This window comes from Lissotriton vulgaris, chromosome 3_1 (genome assembly GCF_964263255.1).
Source record: "Lissotriton vulgaris chromosome 3_1, aLisVul1.2, whole genome shotgun sequence".
In the NCBI taxonomy this organism is placed as follows: Eukaryota; Metazoa; Chordata; class Amphibia; order Caudata; family Salamandridae; genus Lissotriton; species Lissotriton vulgaris.
In genome coordinates, this window is record NC_141689.1 from 1,619,944,162 (window position 1) to 1,619,960,936 (window position 16,775).

Consider the following 16,775-nt stretch of genomic DNA (forward strand, 5'->3'; position numbering starts at 1 on the left):
TGTTAACTCCCACCCCCTTGTTGTTCCTTCCCTCCCATTGTCCCTGTTGACACAGCCATCAGCGAGGTGCAGCAGTAGGAGAATGGGATGAGCAGGAGGCAGGGTGCTCCTGGTGGGGCTGCGATCGTGGATTTACTAACTTGCAACTAAGACTTAATTAATAACCTACAAACTACACCTCGACTACCTGACCTTCATAACTACAGTCAAATATTCAAAATACAACAGCCTTCTAAATCATGAACTATTTTATTTGCAGTTTTTTGCAGGAAATTGGTTCAATAGCATTAGAGCACTTTACATTAGCACACAAGAGCTGATTTTTTTCCTAAGTCACAGGAAATTAAATAATAGGAAGCTGAGCCAAAACTGGGACTTAAACCTGTTACCTAGCTCCAAAGTCTGCAGCTCTGCCGTTTAGGCCACTTCGTCTGCCTATTATGGTGACGTATTACTTATTTTACTTTGCACTGTAATCCTAATTTCTTTATTTACCATAACATTTCCAAAAACGTATTTGGCAGGGGAGAACATCCCAAAGAACAGCTTAACGTGATCTTTAAAGCATAGGATTTATAAATGATAACTATACACCAGTTCTCAACGTACCGATTTACTCCTTTGAAGTGCAGCTGTTCTCCCATTGCAAGTACTGTACACCACCTGAGAAATGCTTGCACTCTCTTTTTCAAATTAAAAAACTACATGTCCATTTACAACACAAGGAACAACCCAGCTAAACATCACGCTCACTTTTGTGTTCAATATCACACTCACTTAGTGTTTAAATGTACACATGGATACACTGTTGTCTGTTGACAACCTGGATGGAACGTATGAATTTGGCATTTACTGCTCAAGACATGTCAAAGACAGTCACGATGGGTGGCCATATTAAAATCAGGCAAAAACATCCCGCCTCATCAATAAGGTACGTATAAGGCTTTATTAAGAAAGCCAAGGAGTCGGTTAGAGCACCGTACGTGACGTCAAATTGATCTTAACAGCCCGCCTCTCACCTCCTGTGCGCCGCAGCCCGGCAGCAGATACGAAGCCAGCTCTTCCGCGGCTGCTTCCACCAGCGGCTCAGGAGCCCAGGCAGAGCTTCGGCTCACTCCCGGGGTCTCTTCGGGTGCGTCACCCACCCCAGAGGCATTGCTGAGGCTCTGGGAGACGTTGCCACTGTCCTCGCTCTCTCCCTCCTCTTCAGTCTCTTCCACCGGGCAGCTGTCTACACGCTCCATCTCGTAACACCCCCAAGCAGAGCCACCACTCTCGATTACTTGCCGATATCTCGGAACTAAAACTAAGGGAACTACAACTAGAAACTGCAAAATTGAAGCCAGACAGAAGTTGTTGTCACATGACGCTAGAGAGGCGTTAACAGTCACGTGATGGATCTCCCGAGCCCCGCCCCTCATATTCTAACCGGGGCTTCCCTTCACAAAGAGAAAAGCACTTATGAAGGAAAAAAACTCGAAAACAGGACGTGCAAAAGATGTAAGAACTGTAATTTGGCACCGACTTTTCGACTGAGGAATACTAAAATTACCTCCGTGGTCAACATAAAACAAGCACCTACGAGGACAGGGGGGGGCGGGAGAGGAACGGACGGCGGGAGGGGGCGGGAGAGGACACAGGGGGCGGGAGGGGGGCGGGAAAGGACACGAGAGGAACGGACGGCGGGAGGGGGCGGGAGAGGACACAGGGGGCGGGAAGGGGGCGGGAAAGGACACGAGAGGAACGGACGGCGGGAGGGAGGCGGGAAACGTGGGGACGGCGGGAGGAGGGACACAAGGCAGGACAGCAGCAAGCACGGCCCGGCCGGAGGAGACTCGGGGGTGTTCCCGGCGTCGCGTGACGTCGGCAAAAGCCAAAGAATCTCGGGAACGCCCCCGTGTCTGGTCCGGCATTGATGGACAGGCCCCTCGTCCAATGGCTAGGCTCCATTTATGGAGCTAGCCAATGGGACGGGGGGCGTGTTCCAGAGTGCCTTACTGTACTCAATAGATTTCTCTGGAGGAGGAGCCTAACGGCTCCGCCCCCCAGCGAAACCCAAAAAGGGGTGCCGGGAAACCCCAACAGTGTGGGGGCCGTCTAAGGAGGGGTCTGCCTTATAGCCTTACAGCCAGGGGGGGGCAAACAAAGGCAACCATTACTTGTCAATAAGGGGAGCTTCCCAACAAAGTCAAAAGAGAAACAATGAGCTCCAAACAGGCAAGCCTACTAATTGTACACAGGAGTGCACTCTTGGTGATCAGTCCGAGGGATCTCACATCAGCGACACCATCCTGCAATACCCTGGAAAGAAACAACCACTACCCTACTAAGAGGAGGAGCAAGCAGTTAATACCAAGTATCACCAAACACATGGAGAAGCTCTAACGCAGGAAATATACCAAAGCCAGCTACGCGCCAGGGAGGCAGAGACCTAAGACGCTGGGGAAAGAAGGAAAACACGGCACTCAACAGCAAAAACAGTTCTTAGAACTGGGGAGGTGACTACCACAAGAGCCGCACGGAGGTCCTGAGAGCAGAAGAAAGGGCGAGAGGCAAGAGTCTTAACTCGGGAAGAATCCGCAGAAACTCAGAGTGTGAGCATATCCCTACCACAACCACACGCACTGCCCCCACCATTACCATTGCCTCGGCCCCTATCTTCCCTGCCACTGCGCAGACAACTAATCACAGAGCAGAAGGAGGACAAGAGATACAAGCTCCACCTAACCAGAAGAGGTCTAACAGCCATGGCCGGAACAGAGGGGAAATTCCAGCAACAAGAAAAGAAGAAGAAGGGAGACTTGCAAACAAACTCCCCTATTAAACAAAAGCAAGACATAGATCCACACTGGACATGATCCTAAGAAAACTGTCCGAGGTCCATGAATTGGCCAAAACAACAAAGCAGACCACAGACACAATCCAGCTGGAACTGGCAGCCATGAGAGCAGATATCCACGCCACAAACAACAGGCTGTCTGTAGCTGAGCAGTGAGTCAGCGATATTGAGGATGGTGATCATCAAACAAATAAAACCCTTAGTGCACTATCAAAAACCACACTAATGCTACAAAGGCAGACTGCTGAGTTGGAGGACAAACACATAAGAATTCTGCGTGTTCCGGAGGGGAATGAGGACAAAGCAGGGTCATGTATGGCCCTAGTGGAGGAGCTGATCCCAAAAATAACGGGAATCAAATTCAGCCACCCACTTGAGCTTGACAAAGCATATAGAGTTCCAGCCACCAAATTGTCAAACCGGGCAGGACCGCGCCCAATAATATGCAAACCGATACGCTCTATGCACACTGAAGCGATCTTCAGGGCGGCGAGAAAGCCACAGAACATGCAATGGAACGGGCACAAAATAATCCTCACACAGAACTACTCAAAGACAACGGTAGACACAAGAAAAGGTTTCTTAGCGCTGAGAGACAAACTGAGGAAAGAGAGCATAACATTCTCCTATGCCGGTCCTGCAAGATTCAGAATCGTGGATAAAGGAAAGACGCTGGGGCATATTACCAAGCAATAGGATAATTATCGCTATTGCTTGGTTAGAGACAAAAATGTACCGCAGAGCTGCAGCGATTTTTATCGCAGATAAACCTTGGTATTACCAAGGTTTATCGCAAATGCGATAAAAATCGGCCGCAATGCATGAATATCGCTGAAAAGTCAGCGATATTCATGCATTACCGAGCTAATGCTCTTAGCCATGTTATCCACCTCCCATTGGATAACATGGCTAAGAACTGCTCAGGGCAGGTGTTAGCTTTTGGAGATATTCACGCTTAGCGCGAATATCTCCAAAAGTTGGTAATAGGAGATAGCGATGTTAGCGACTGTTTTCAGTCGCTAACATCTTGGCACGCCCACTTTGCATGTCATTAGTGATAAATATCAATGACATGCAAAGTGGGGCCCAAGATGGTCGTTATCTCCTACTAGCTGTCGCTAACTGGTGTTAGCGACAGCTAGGTAATAGGGAGATAATTTTATCTCCGCTTTCTTGGCTTTTAAAGCCAAAAAAGCGGAGATAAACCCCCTTGATAATATGCCCCGCTACTCTTTGAAGACCCAACAGAGCTCAGCAGGTATTTGAGAGGAACGACACCACAAGAAATGGAAACAACGCAGGCAGGAACGAGTAAAAGAAGAACTGAGAGTTGAGTAACAGAAGGGCCATAACCAGGCATCAGAAAACACAATATAGAACTGCATCTACCTCAGGAAGACAGCAGGCGAACACAGCGAACTACCAATGACCGAAAAGAAGGAACAACAATGCATCTACCTCAAATATGAAACAAATTAACTACCTCAAAACGTCCATGACAACACAAGAAGAACCAATGCGGCAGAACACCATAGAGGGCAAGGAAGGAGCTAGTGGACAGACTAGAGGCACCTAAGGACTGGAACCTCAGAGAACACCATATCCTTTTCCTACTAAGGAAGTAGCACTTTGGTGGAAAGAAGTGATGGGAGAAGGGGGGAGAGCAGAAGGCCCTGTGGGGAGACCGTTAAATAAAAGAAAATTACAATAGTGCATCCCAAATGTCTGAGACAAGAATAAGCTGCCTGCTTAGAGACGATTAAGCAGATAAACTATAGCGGACATCAAAATTCCCCCTACTAACTGTGAACCCAAATGTTATTTTAGCTTAGTTTAACGGGTATTTGGGTGGTCCACAATGAAGCATAAAACATAAAAGGGGGGGAAGGCAACAACAGAAATCATAAGTATAAGCTCCAGGGAGGGACGGAGTGGGGATATTGCGTTGCACGCCCAGTGTATGAGTTTTTTACAAGGGGGGTGGAGGAAGGGGGGGAGGGGAGACCAGGGAGGGGGCGGGAGGGTTGTTTTTGATGTCTGTCTAGATTGTATGCTTATATGTTATCCATTTTCCTCTACTCTAACACTTTACTCTCCACTTTTCCTACAATGACAAGAAGGAACATGGAATCGGAACCTAGGGGGAGAGGGAGCGGGCCCGACACAACAAAGTACAGATACCACAGAGTGCTAATAAAAGTGAAACAACGGTTAGCCAACTCCAGACACGAAGGGGGAAAGGCGACTGGCACCAAGCATCAATGACACATAACATCAGTTACTCAATAGCGACGAGCCTAAAAATAGTGTCTCTAAATGTTAAAGGCCTCAACCACCCAATAAAAAGGAAAAAGACCTTAGACTATTTAGCAAAGACCAAAGAAGATTTTCTACTACTGCAGGAAACAGACTCACATTAGAGGACTCACAAAGATTATGTGCGAGGTGGATCGGGCAGATGGCCTGCTCCCCAGTATCTGGGAAGAAACAGGGGGTGATTACGCTGGTGGCTAGGAACTCCATTAACATAGTGGACCAACAATGGAAGGAGTCAGGGAGGATACTTATCACACAGCTGAAAAGAGGGGAAGAGACCTTTCATATGGCTAAAATATACGGGCCGAACAAAGACGACCCAGAATTTTGGGAGGGGGTCTCGAGGAGACTGGAGACAATCCCCCAGACTGAATTACTAGTCCTGGTAAGTGATTTCAACCTAGCATTAGACCATACACTAGACAGACAGTCACACTGCAACTCTCTACCGCCCAAAACACAGGTCACCTTTAAGAACATCTGCAACAAATACAATCTCAAGGACCCAGATGGCCTGCTCCCCAGTATCTGGGAAGAAACAGGGGGTGTTACGCTGGTGGCTAGGAACTCCATTAACATAGTGGACCAACAATGGAAGGAGTCAGGGAGGATACTTATCACACAGCTGAAAAGAGGGGAAGAGACCTTTCATATGGCTAAAATATACGGGCCGAACAAAGACGACCCAGAATTTTGGGAGGGGGTCTCGAGGAGACTGGAGACAATCCCCCAGACTGAATTACTAGTCCTGGTAAGTGATTTCAACCTAGCATTAGACCATACACTAGACAGACAGTCACACTGCAACTCTCTACCGCCCAAAACACAGGTCACCTTTAAGAACATCTGCAACAAATACAATCTCAAGGACCCTTGGCGATTACAATACCAAGTAGCCAGAGACTACACATTCTACTCCAACCCTCACAACTCCTACAGTAGAATAGATTACATTTTAATATCAAGCACTCACACCCACTTAATAGACCACTCAGACATAGCGGCTAGGACTATCTCAGACCACTCGTGCATCAGCCTACTGCTGAGCGGACGGCACAACGAGGATCGGCCATGTAGATGGAGGTTCAACAGTAATGTCCTAAAAGATGAGAGTAACAAAAGTAAAATAGAAGAAGACATTAAAGAATACATAAGACTCAATGACACACCGGACATGGACCCTTGGTCCATATGGGACGCACTTAAGGCTATAATCAGGGGCACAATAATAGAGATTAAGGGGAAAATGAATAAGAGGGCAAAAGTACAACTAGACCAACTGGAAGAATAGATAAAAAGATTAGAAACAGCCCACATCACAGAAACAAAGAAAAACACCACCTTAACAGTGCTCACAAGGAGGAAATACGAATTCAATAAAATCCTGAGCGAAAGGGCAGGACTGTAGGTAAACAAGTATAAGGCAATAAACCTCTGTGAAGCAAACAAGGCAGGTAGGATTCTGGCCTCTCACTTAAAACACAAGCAAAAGCATCAATCACTGACTCGAAAAACATCACACACATGAGTCACAAAGAGATACTCAAATCATTCAGCGAATTTTATCAGGACCTATACAACAAAGACCAGTCATTGGATGAAGAGGGATGCACAGGGTACCTGGAAAGACTAAGCCTACCAAAGATAACAGACGAGGAAGAACGCATCCTAGGGCAAGAGATAAGCGAAGCTGAAATTGAGGGGGCAGTGAAGTCTCTTAAGGACAACAAGGCCCCGGGCCCGGATGGCTACACGGCTGCATTCTGTAAAACATTTCTAGGCCTACTGACCCCTAGCATGAGGAAAACTTTCAACCACCAAGACAAGGCAGGAGCGGTGACCCAGACCATGTCGGAAGCAAACATAGTAGTAATCCCAAAGGAAGGCAAAAACACACAGTTACCCCAAAACTGTAGGTCTATCTCACTAATCAATGTAAATTGTAAAATCTATGTGAAAATACTGGCCTCAAGACTGAACAGAGTACTGACACAGTTAATATGCAATGCACAAGTAGGATTCCTGAAGACGTGCATGTCGCACGACAACACAAGGCTCCTGTGTCACTTACTACGCTCAGCGAAAGAGAACGTCAATTTCTATGGTCTTCGCCCACAATAAACAAAATAACCCCAACACTAGCACAAACAAAATTCTGGCTACCTCACAATATCTATTGGACACCAGCCCATCTGGCAACTTTAGGGCTCACAGAAAACGACCTTTGCTGGAACTGTGACAAGGAGAAGGGCAACCTTGCACACCTACTATACCACTGTTCCAGGGTCAGAGAATTCTGGGGCAAAATTTTCAAATTCATAAACAAAACACTAGGATGTACAATCAAACCAGAATTTGCCTCCCTCAGAACTGCATTCCTAACCACTGAGCTAGACTCACAACAAGACAGAGACCTAGTGGACCTGCTAATCACAGCGGCAGTTAAAATAGTTCTCTCCAAATGGAAAGACGCATCCAAGGCAACCTTTCAAGGGGTGGCTCAACTGGGTGACATATCCAAGGGGGGCTGACTCAACCGCCCTCCAACAATCACCATGGAAGCAACTGCACAAGGCCCTAGACAAATACCTGGACACTTATGACCCACCATAAACAATACCAACACATAGCCACCAGCCTAGTACAACATACCCCCATTTTAGGGAGCTGAGACGATGGCAGGAATAGCAAACGTATTATATCTTTTCTTCATACTTTCTACTTTCTCTCTCTTTCCTCCTTCACACCCCCCCTACCTAATAAGGGGACAATTGGATAAGGGGGTCAACCTTGCACGGAAAAATCTGTAAAGTTGCACTACACAATTTAGCGAGCCTTGGCTGAAACCCTGTAACGAGTTTTCCATGAGAAGTGTATGTTTTATGTGTACGTTTATGTGTATGTAAAAACAATTAAAAAAAGTATTAAAAAAAAATTACAACATTCATAAGCAGCTACACAATCTCCTTGAGGTTGGGTTTCTAGTGTTTCGCTAGCAAGTCCCTGTCCCACTCACTTATAATTTGTTCGGGGTTATTCCCCATTCACTTGTGGCCACATGCAGGCAACAGACTCTTGTAGGCCTTGCACAAGAGTTTCTCTTTCAATCTTAGGAACTAGTCAAACGTGTCTATGGTGCCCCAACACCTTTCTCAGTGAGTCCCCCAGTGCCTAACAGGCTGATTCAAGTCTTACCTACTCCTGCTGCATGGAAACATTCAGCATTTCAGCGGGTGCCCCAACCGCTGCCAATTGCAAGTTCAGGTGTTGTTCGGAAAAGTCAGGCTGCTTGCGGTACATGGAGCAGCACCTTCCAGGCACAGGCGCTTTCCCAAACAGTGCTACTGGCTTTCCCTAGTGATCAGAGATGCTCCCAGCCTTCGTAGATGTGGTACGTCTGTCTTCACCACATGGCAGGGGATGCTCTTTGACTCCCAACTGGAGCCAGGCGATTGTGCGACATCCTCTTCGGCATCCTTCCAATGTCTTTGGGGTCAGTCAGGAGCAGAACTCAATGTGTGGGCTTGAACTGCAGTTGCAGCTCCAATTCTTCCTGGGCACCGGCCTGAAATTTTGGCAAAGATAGTACCGGCAGCTTCTCTTGACCTCCGGGCATGCCACGTTACTTGCGGGTAAAGTGCAGACTCCTCCAATCGCTGCTAATGCACACACAAGTCTTGGCACACTTTTTGGCGCAATCACTTCAACTGTGGCACCCACTGGCATACGGGGTCACTTCAATCTGGCAGTATGGGCTTGGCCCTTCCCACATGGTTCTCCTGGCATACAGGGGTCATGGAATCACTTTAGCACACAGGCAACAACCTGATCAGTGAACAGCCGTATCCTCACACTTCACACACGGAGTCCTCTTGGGGGACTCCCCACTGGAACGCGCTTTCTCTAAAGCTCTCCTCTTCCTCATTGGACACACTGGTCTTGGCAGGTGCTGGTGCTCCAGGCTCCAGGGCAGGTGGTCTTGGTTTCCCTGAGTGATGTCCTCTCACCCAGCAGAGAGACTAGGAGGCCTTGGCCCCCATAACTGGTCACTAGAAGAAGTCTTGCAGAGCTTTCTTTTCTCACAAAGCTTGTCAGGCTGCTTGGCAGATGATAAATATTTGGGTCTCAACTTTTCCTTATTATTGTCCATTTCCAGACACTAAATGTAATTTAGGGTCTGAGTCCTTAAAGTTTTATGTTGGAGTTCTGCTTATTTTGAAGTGTACACTTTCCTTTCTTTTCTTTCCTCTTTCACAGCAGGAGAGTCTAAAAAGTTGATAGACCCACAATAGAGGCCATTGGAGGGACAAGAGTTCACACCTGGATGTCAGCTACAGTGATATGTGAATCAAAGGGTTAATCCTGGGCTAACAGTCGCACTCTTTCTAATCCTCTTAGCGCCATTCTCTTTCCTGAGATATGTTCAGGCCTTGTGAACTGTCACTGAATCAAAGAGCATTCTTTTGAAGTGTAAAGTGGGAGTCTATCTCTTTGTTCCTCCAGTGTATCCCACCCAGCTCACAGGAATGAAGTAGTAAAAAGATTTGTGTGGGAGGGTTCCTATACACTGCATGTCTTCCCAAAATGGAACCCAGGGTCCTTCATGTAATGCAGAGGTCTTCAAACTTTTTGATGCCTAGACCCCCTTGTCAAACCTTTTTAGGCGTTAGGACCCCCTTCTGACAAAAGTTTCTAGAAACTGGTACTCCTCATCATCAACAACTATCGACAACCATAAATGTGCCTGTTAGATCTGGCATTTTTTGGCATGTTTCCCCTGTTTTTTTCCTTTCTGACATCCTAGTTTTTACTCTTTTTTCTGGTTTAGTGTCTCTGCGCACTTATTCACTGCTGTTTAGTGTTAAAGTGCAAGTGCTCCTATTGTAAATTGTATTATGAAATGGTGTTTCCATGATTGGCATGTTTGACTTACTAGTAAGTCCCTAGTAAAGTGCACTGAGGTTGCCAGGGCATTAAGTTAGCAAATGCCTCATCTATACATCCATCTTTCATCCATCCACCCTTCCATCCATCCATCCATCTCCCATGATTCATCCACCCACCTTTTCACTTATCCATTCATCATTCATGCATGCAACCTTTTATCCATCCATACACCCATCCTTCACCCATCCACCCATCATTCATCCACCCACATTTTCACACATCCATCCATCCATCCTTCATCCATGCAACCTTTTATTTATCCATCCATCCTTCATCCATCCACCCTATCATCCTTCATCCATCCATCCTTTATCCATCTACCCTTTCATCGTTCCATTTATAAATCCATCCTTCACCCACCCTTTCACCCTTCCATTCATGCATTCCATGCAGTCTTCATCCATCCACCCATTCATTCATCCATCCAGCCATCATTCATCCAGCCACCTTTTCACACATCCATCCATTATTCATCCATCCATGCAACCTTGTATCCATCCATCCATCCATCCTTCATCCCTCCACCCTTTCCTCAGTCCATCCATCCATCCATCCAGCCATCATTCATCCACCCAGATTACACACATCCATCAATCATTCATCCATTCAACCTTTTATCCATCCATACATCCACCCTTTCATCCTTCCATCCATGCATCCATCCTTCATCCATCCACCCTTTCATACATACATCCATCCTTCATCCATCCACCCTTTCATACATACATACATCCTTCATCCATCCACCCACCTTTTTACACATCCATCCATCATTCATCCATGCAACCTTTTATCCATCCATACATCTACCCTTCATCCATCCACCCTTTCATCCTTCCATCCATACATCCATTTTTCATCCATCCACCCTTTCATCCTTCCATCCATCCATACATCCATCCTTCCTTCATCCAGCCACCCACCCTTTCACACATCCATTCATCCTTCATCCATCCACCCTTTCATCCTTCCATCCATACATCCTCATGGGGAGGGGGGTCAGTATCACTCTGCCTCTTCTTCCTTCTTCCTCTCTCATGGGAGGGCATTTCTGTGCCTCCCTGCTGGGGGCAGGGGCAGACAGGCTGTAACAACATCTCACAGTGAAGAACAGACTCTCAGGCACATTACCCCCGCACAGCCGCCAGGTATGAGGGCTCCTGAGACTTGAACCAATGATTTATGGGACGTGTCGCAGGGGCTGGGGGAAGAGGACCTTTCAAGTGCTTTACTGGCGGGACCCACAGCTCCAGGCGCCCAACTCCCATTGAACTCAAAGGGCTGCAGCCTCCTCCCCCAGCCACCCCCCCCTTCTGTATGTGAGCCCAGCTGAAACAGCTTCACAGACACACACAAAGCCACACCTGAGTACTTCACAGGTCTTTAAAAGACCGGTTGCTTGTTAAAGAGGCTTTGATGTTTTTCACCCCTCTGTGTGAAATAGGCCTCCGTCGTGAGCACAACGCTGCGGCAACCTTTAAAATGCGCAGGTATGGCGCTTAGGGTTAAGGTAAAGCAAGCTCTGAAAGAATCTGTGACCCCCTTCCCAGGACTCCGCGACTCCCCTGGGGGTTGCGCCCCACAGATTGAAGACCTCTGATGTAATGTATCATTGCAGGCATACTGGCAATCAGTGTACATACACAGCACACGCACTGTTCAGCACTTTCACCTCAATGTATTGTGTCACCCCAGGCACACACATATCCAGTAACCACAATCACTTTGTGCACACTGCACAGTAATGTGTGCTTTCTATATTGTGCCGTGGTGTGCTATTTGCAAACACACACACACTGCTAGTACACACACTCACCATGTGAACAATGCACAACATTATACCCTTCATGTATTGTACTTCTTGCCAGCAAACCTACACCCAGCAAATGCTTTTGCTGCACACGCGCTGCACAGCACTGAATCTCTTATGTAATGTATTCTTTGCAAGCATACATACACTCAGTACATGCACTAACCATACCTGTACTGTGCAGTACTGTTCTATCTCTGAACTGTATGCATACAAGGCACACATGCATCCAGAGCAGAGTCCTTGCTCCTGTGCTGCACAGCACTCTACATCTGTTTGAAGTAGGCCAAGGGTGAATTAAGCACACAGCAGTGGAACATTTAAAAGGTGAGTGCATTTGTAGGCCTCACTCTTGTGCCACAGGGTAAAAAGGGTATGATAACTCTGTGGGAGCGCAGGTCGGATAAACAAGCGTGGAGGCTGAAGATAATTTCGAATAGGTTGTTTAATAATAACAGATTGAGGAACAAAGGTTCGTGAGTCAGTTTGAGTGTCTTCCGGCTTTTCTTCTTCTCGAAGGAGGGCTGTTAAAGGTGTGTCTCCAGGCTCCTCGTCTTTGGAGTTCCCAGGATTTCCGCGGAGGCTCATAAAAGAAGTGGAAAAGAAAGGGCTGTCAGAACACTAGTCCTAAGAGGATGTACAGGGTTATACCGTCACCACACCACACAGTGCTTGGTTCTGGGGAAGATCGAGTGATTTAGCAAAATAAAAAGAGAACTTGAAAATGATGGAGTCTACAATAGTCATAAGCTGACACGTTCTGCGTAAGGTTTAAAACAAAGGATCTTGATCACCACACCCTATTTGGATGCGTAATCGACTTTACAGTAACGAAATAAACCAATATCCCCTAAAGGATTTGTATGAGTGCCACAAAATACAAACGGATCACCAGTTACGTCTACTAGATTCAGAAACAATATGTCAGGATAACTGAGTTTTACATTCACTAAATCAGAATATCGGTTTCTATCACCACTTTTCCGTATTCCGCCCTCAGTCCTTTGTAACACCCCACTCACCGGCCCTGCCGTAACTCTCCAGAGTCACGGCCGCTCTCCAGCATCCTCCGGGGGACTCCACTAGTCCTCACACCACGGTTCGTCCGATTCCTCTTCGGCGCCGTCTTCTTTCCGGAGCTCTCGCACGCTGGTCTGGTCCCGTTGAATGGTTTCCGTCTCCTCCACTGGCGTCTTCACCGTTGATTCCGCTTTCCAACCCGACGCGCCTTCTTCCACACAACCTCCGCTTTTCATTGGTCCCCTGTGTGTACTTCCCGGGTTATGTCCAACCCCTTCCGGGTCTTGACTACCGTTGGCTCCCTGCATGAACACTGAAAGACGGCATGGAGTTTCAGAGCTGGGATCGGGACTCTTGACATCAGACCGACATGCTCGATCCTTTGATGAACAACTGGGTTTAACCGCCCATGGGGATACATCGGTGAGTTCCTCCTCACAAACTCCTACTGATCACTATCCGGTATGCTGCCGCCACCACTCTTGTGCTGCTTAACTCTTGGTGCTGCACTGTTACCATGAGGAGCAGGGTTAAGACTGGTTTGCATATGGCTGAGTCCAAACAGTTGTGGCGCAGTGAGCAAAAGAATAATGGATTTAACCCAGATCTCTTTACTGGGAATGAATGTTTGATTTATGCAGTATTCCGTCCATCATTTGTTGTCACATAACTCTTGGTGTAGAGCACAGTACAGCAGAGTGCAGTGGTTTAGAGGAGAGTGGTGTAGAGTGCAGTGGCATAGAGTGGAGTGGCATAGAGTAGAGCAGAATGGCATAGAGTGCTGTGGCATAGAGTAGATTGTTTCAGAGTAGAGGGAAGTGGCGTAGCATGGAGTGGTGACGGGTAGAGTCCAGTGGCGCGGAGTAGAGTGGGGTAGAGTATAATGGCTTAGAGTTAAGTGGTATAAAGTGCAGTGGCATATAGTGCAGTGATGCAGAGTAGATTAGAGTGGTATAGAGTGGATTGGCATAGAGTGCAGGGGCTTAGAGTTGAGTGTTCCAGAGTAAAGTGTATAGGCGTAGAGTGCATTAGCATAGAAGGCAGGCGTGTAGAATGCAGTGTTACAGAGTGGCGTAGAGTGGTGGGCCGTAGATTGGACTTATACAGAGTAGATTGGAGTGACCTAGATAGGAGTGGTGCTGAGTGCAGTGGTGAAGAGAAGAGTGGCGTAGATTGCATTGGCATATAGTAGGATGGTGCAGAGTGGACTAGAGAGGGGTAGAGTGAACTGGCGTAGAGTGCAGTGGCATAGAGTGGAGTGGTGCAGAGTGGCGAGTGCAGAGGCTCAAAGTGCAGTAGAGTGGAGTGGTGCAGAGTCAAGTGCAGATGAGTGGAGTGGTCTGAGTAGAGTGGAATGGCGTAGAGTGGAGTATACATGGTGTGGTAGCACACTTCCATTACAGATCACACATTTTCAATTGAAATGACTATTACATTTGCACATAATACTTAGCTAATAAAAAAAATACACAGCATAAACAATGTGTGGACATGGCATCGCCTAGTGCCGTGGTTCCCAAAGTGTGCGCCGCGGCGCCCTGGTGCGCCGTGATGAGAAGCCAGGGGCGCCGCGACGCCGTGCAGGATGTGGGTCGTGAAAGTCCTCCCCCTCCTTTGTGCTGCCAGGTCAATTGATCGCAGCCCTCGCCCTCTGCATATGAATGGCTCCAGGGCTGTGCTCATCAGCCCCAGCGCCGTGCCTGCTTCTGCCGCCTCAGTAACGAGCTGCTAATTACTGGACTCCATTGACTGTGCAGATAAGGCCGGCCAGGGCGGGGGCTCTGTGATAACACCTAATGTCAGGTGTGCATTTTACATAGCTGCCAAGGTTTCAGATTGTTATGTGTGACATTTTCATGATTTCATTGTAATTATGAGTGAATTTGAACGACTATGAGTGACACTTTCACCCAATCAAAATCAAGCAATGAAGAAAACTAGGCAAACATATAAATATCAGAAATTACAGCCGTCTGAGCAATAAGAAACTACAAGATGATCTTTAAACTGCTCCGAAGAACCAGAAATGGAGGCGCACTAAACTAATGCCCTTGTAAGATCGTACTGTTATATAAATGTGCAATCATGATATTAAACAAGCCTTTTCGAGGAAGTATTTTATTATAGTCCTGTGCACATTTGCAGACATGCAGTTAAATAGGAAAGGTAATACTTAATCAATAAAGTCAGCTGACTCGCGAACACTGACAGGCACTGGACATTAATTGGGCAAGCCTCAGCTGAGGCACACACAGTCACATAACTCACAGCGGGCACCGAGGGTGCGCTGATGTAGTGTATTATACTCTCCCAATTCATTAATTCCCTAAATCAGTCCCGTCTGCCCTGGTTGGCGCACAGCTACCTGCCAGCCCCTCAGCTACTCTATGATGGTATTGTATGCATTGCGATGTACTTCATAAGATCTTTGTGATTGCAAATAAAGTTTTAAATTGTGATGGCTACTCTGAATCCTTCATCACGTCTAGGCTTGATTCTTCATGTAGACCAGTGGTTCCCAAAGTGTGCGCCGCGGTGCGCCGGTAAAAAAATGGTGGGGAGCCACGGCCAACTGCCAATTAGGTCAAGGGAGCCACGGGTCAAAAAAGTTTGGGAACCACTGGCCTAGTGTATTGCGTTGGTTTGATCATATTACATTATTTGTTTCCAACACACTTCAGAATTAACAAAAAATGTGCTTCATTTGTCCATTCCTAATTCTGATATATTCTGAAATGCTTGCACAGTTCATTTAACACCTTGGCTGCTAGGCGTTTTCCCCCTCCTGTGCTGGGAATTACCATTTTGCTGGTGTCATGACGAGCTCAGCTCGTCATCAGCACACGACACCCGTGGGTGATGACGAGCTGAGCTCGTCATCAGCATCGAAAGGGTTAAACGCTGTTGCGTACTAGAACAAAAATCTCCTTCTACACAGAATATCCAGCAAGATTGTCACATAAATCCCCTCACTTTGAAGTCAGAGATAGAAAGGTAAACACTAAGCTCTCTCGGAAGACGTAGGCTGACATTTCACCTATGTGTTTGAATACACAGGGAGTGCCTAATCTGTAAAAGAATGAGTGCCAGTGCCCGAAGCTCTGCTCAGAAGTCAGCGGCCAGGGCTATTACATAACAGTGCATCAAATACCAAGGCTGCGTAGTCTGGAATCCAACTCATGCCTTTTTAATCGACGATCTGACACCCAATGTCCCTTTATCTCAGGATTGCACCAGGTTCCGGCTTTCTCCTTTGTGACGGTTTTTATCTTTCTCTTCTTCCTTCTTTACCCATTGTTTTTTTTTTCACTCTCTCGGAATGTTGAAAGAAAAAAAAAGTGCTGATCGCCAACCATGAGTGCCGTGCGCCCCACTGGCAATTACTGGCTCAAATTAAACTGCTTATTTGTAATGGTTGCTTCTTGTTCAGCACACACATCTGTGCCGAGATGCAGTCGGTATTCTGACCAAAAGTAAGATTTGGAGAAGGAGAGGCTTTAATACATAAGTGAAAAGCAAGCATGTCTAGATTTTCCTATTTCATATAAAATCTATATTATGTGTCGTGTCCTTAAATGTAGTGGAATTTCCTGCAAGATGGGAGGGGTTAATGTAAAGGAAAATGGAGCAGTAATTTCAAGAATTTAACACCTACAATTTTATGTTTTCTAGTATAACTTTAATTTATTGGCTTCATTTGTTCTGCATCGTAATCCTGTTCTTACATTCTTGAGTTCATTTGCTTTATTTACATGTTTTACTTAGCATGAATGCACACTGGAGGAATTAAGAACTTTTATTGCAGCACGTTTTATGTGAATATGCCAGGCACAGTAAATCACA

At 46.7% G+C, this 16,775-nt stretch overlaps 1 protein-coding gene across 2 annotated transcripts in view; it reads left to right on the forward strand.

Moving 5' to 3' along the window:
* SVEP1 (sushi, von Willebrand factor type A, EGF and pentraxin domain containing 1) overlaps positions 1-16,775 on the forward strand; it is a 1,018,759-nt gene that overhangs the window by 161,919 nt on the left and 840,065 nt on the right. The gene's annotated exons all lie outside the window — the stretch shown is intronic.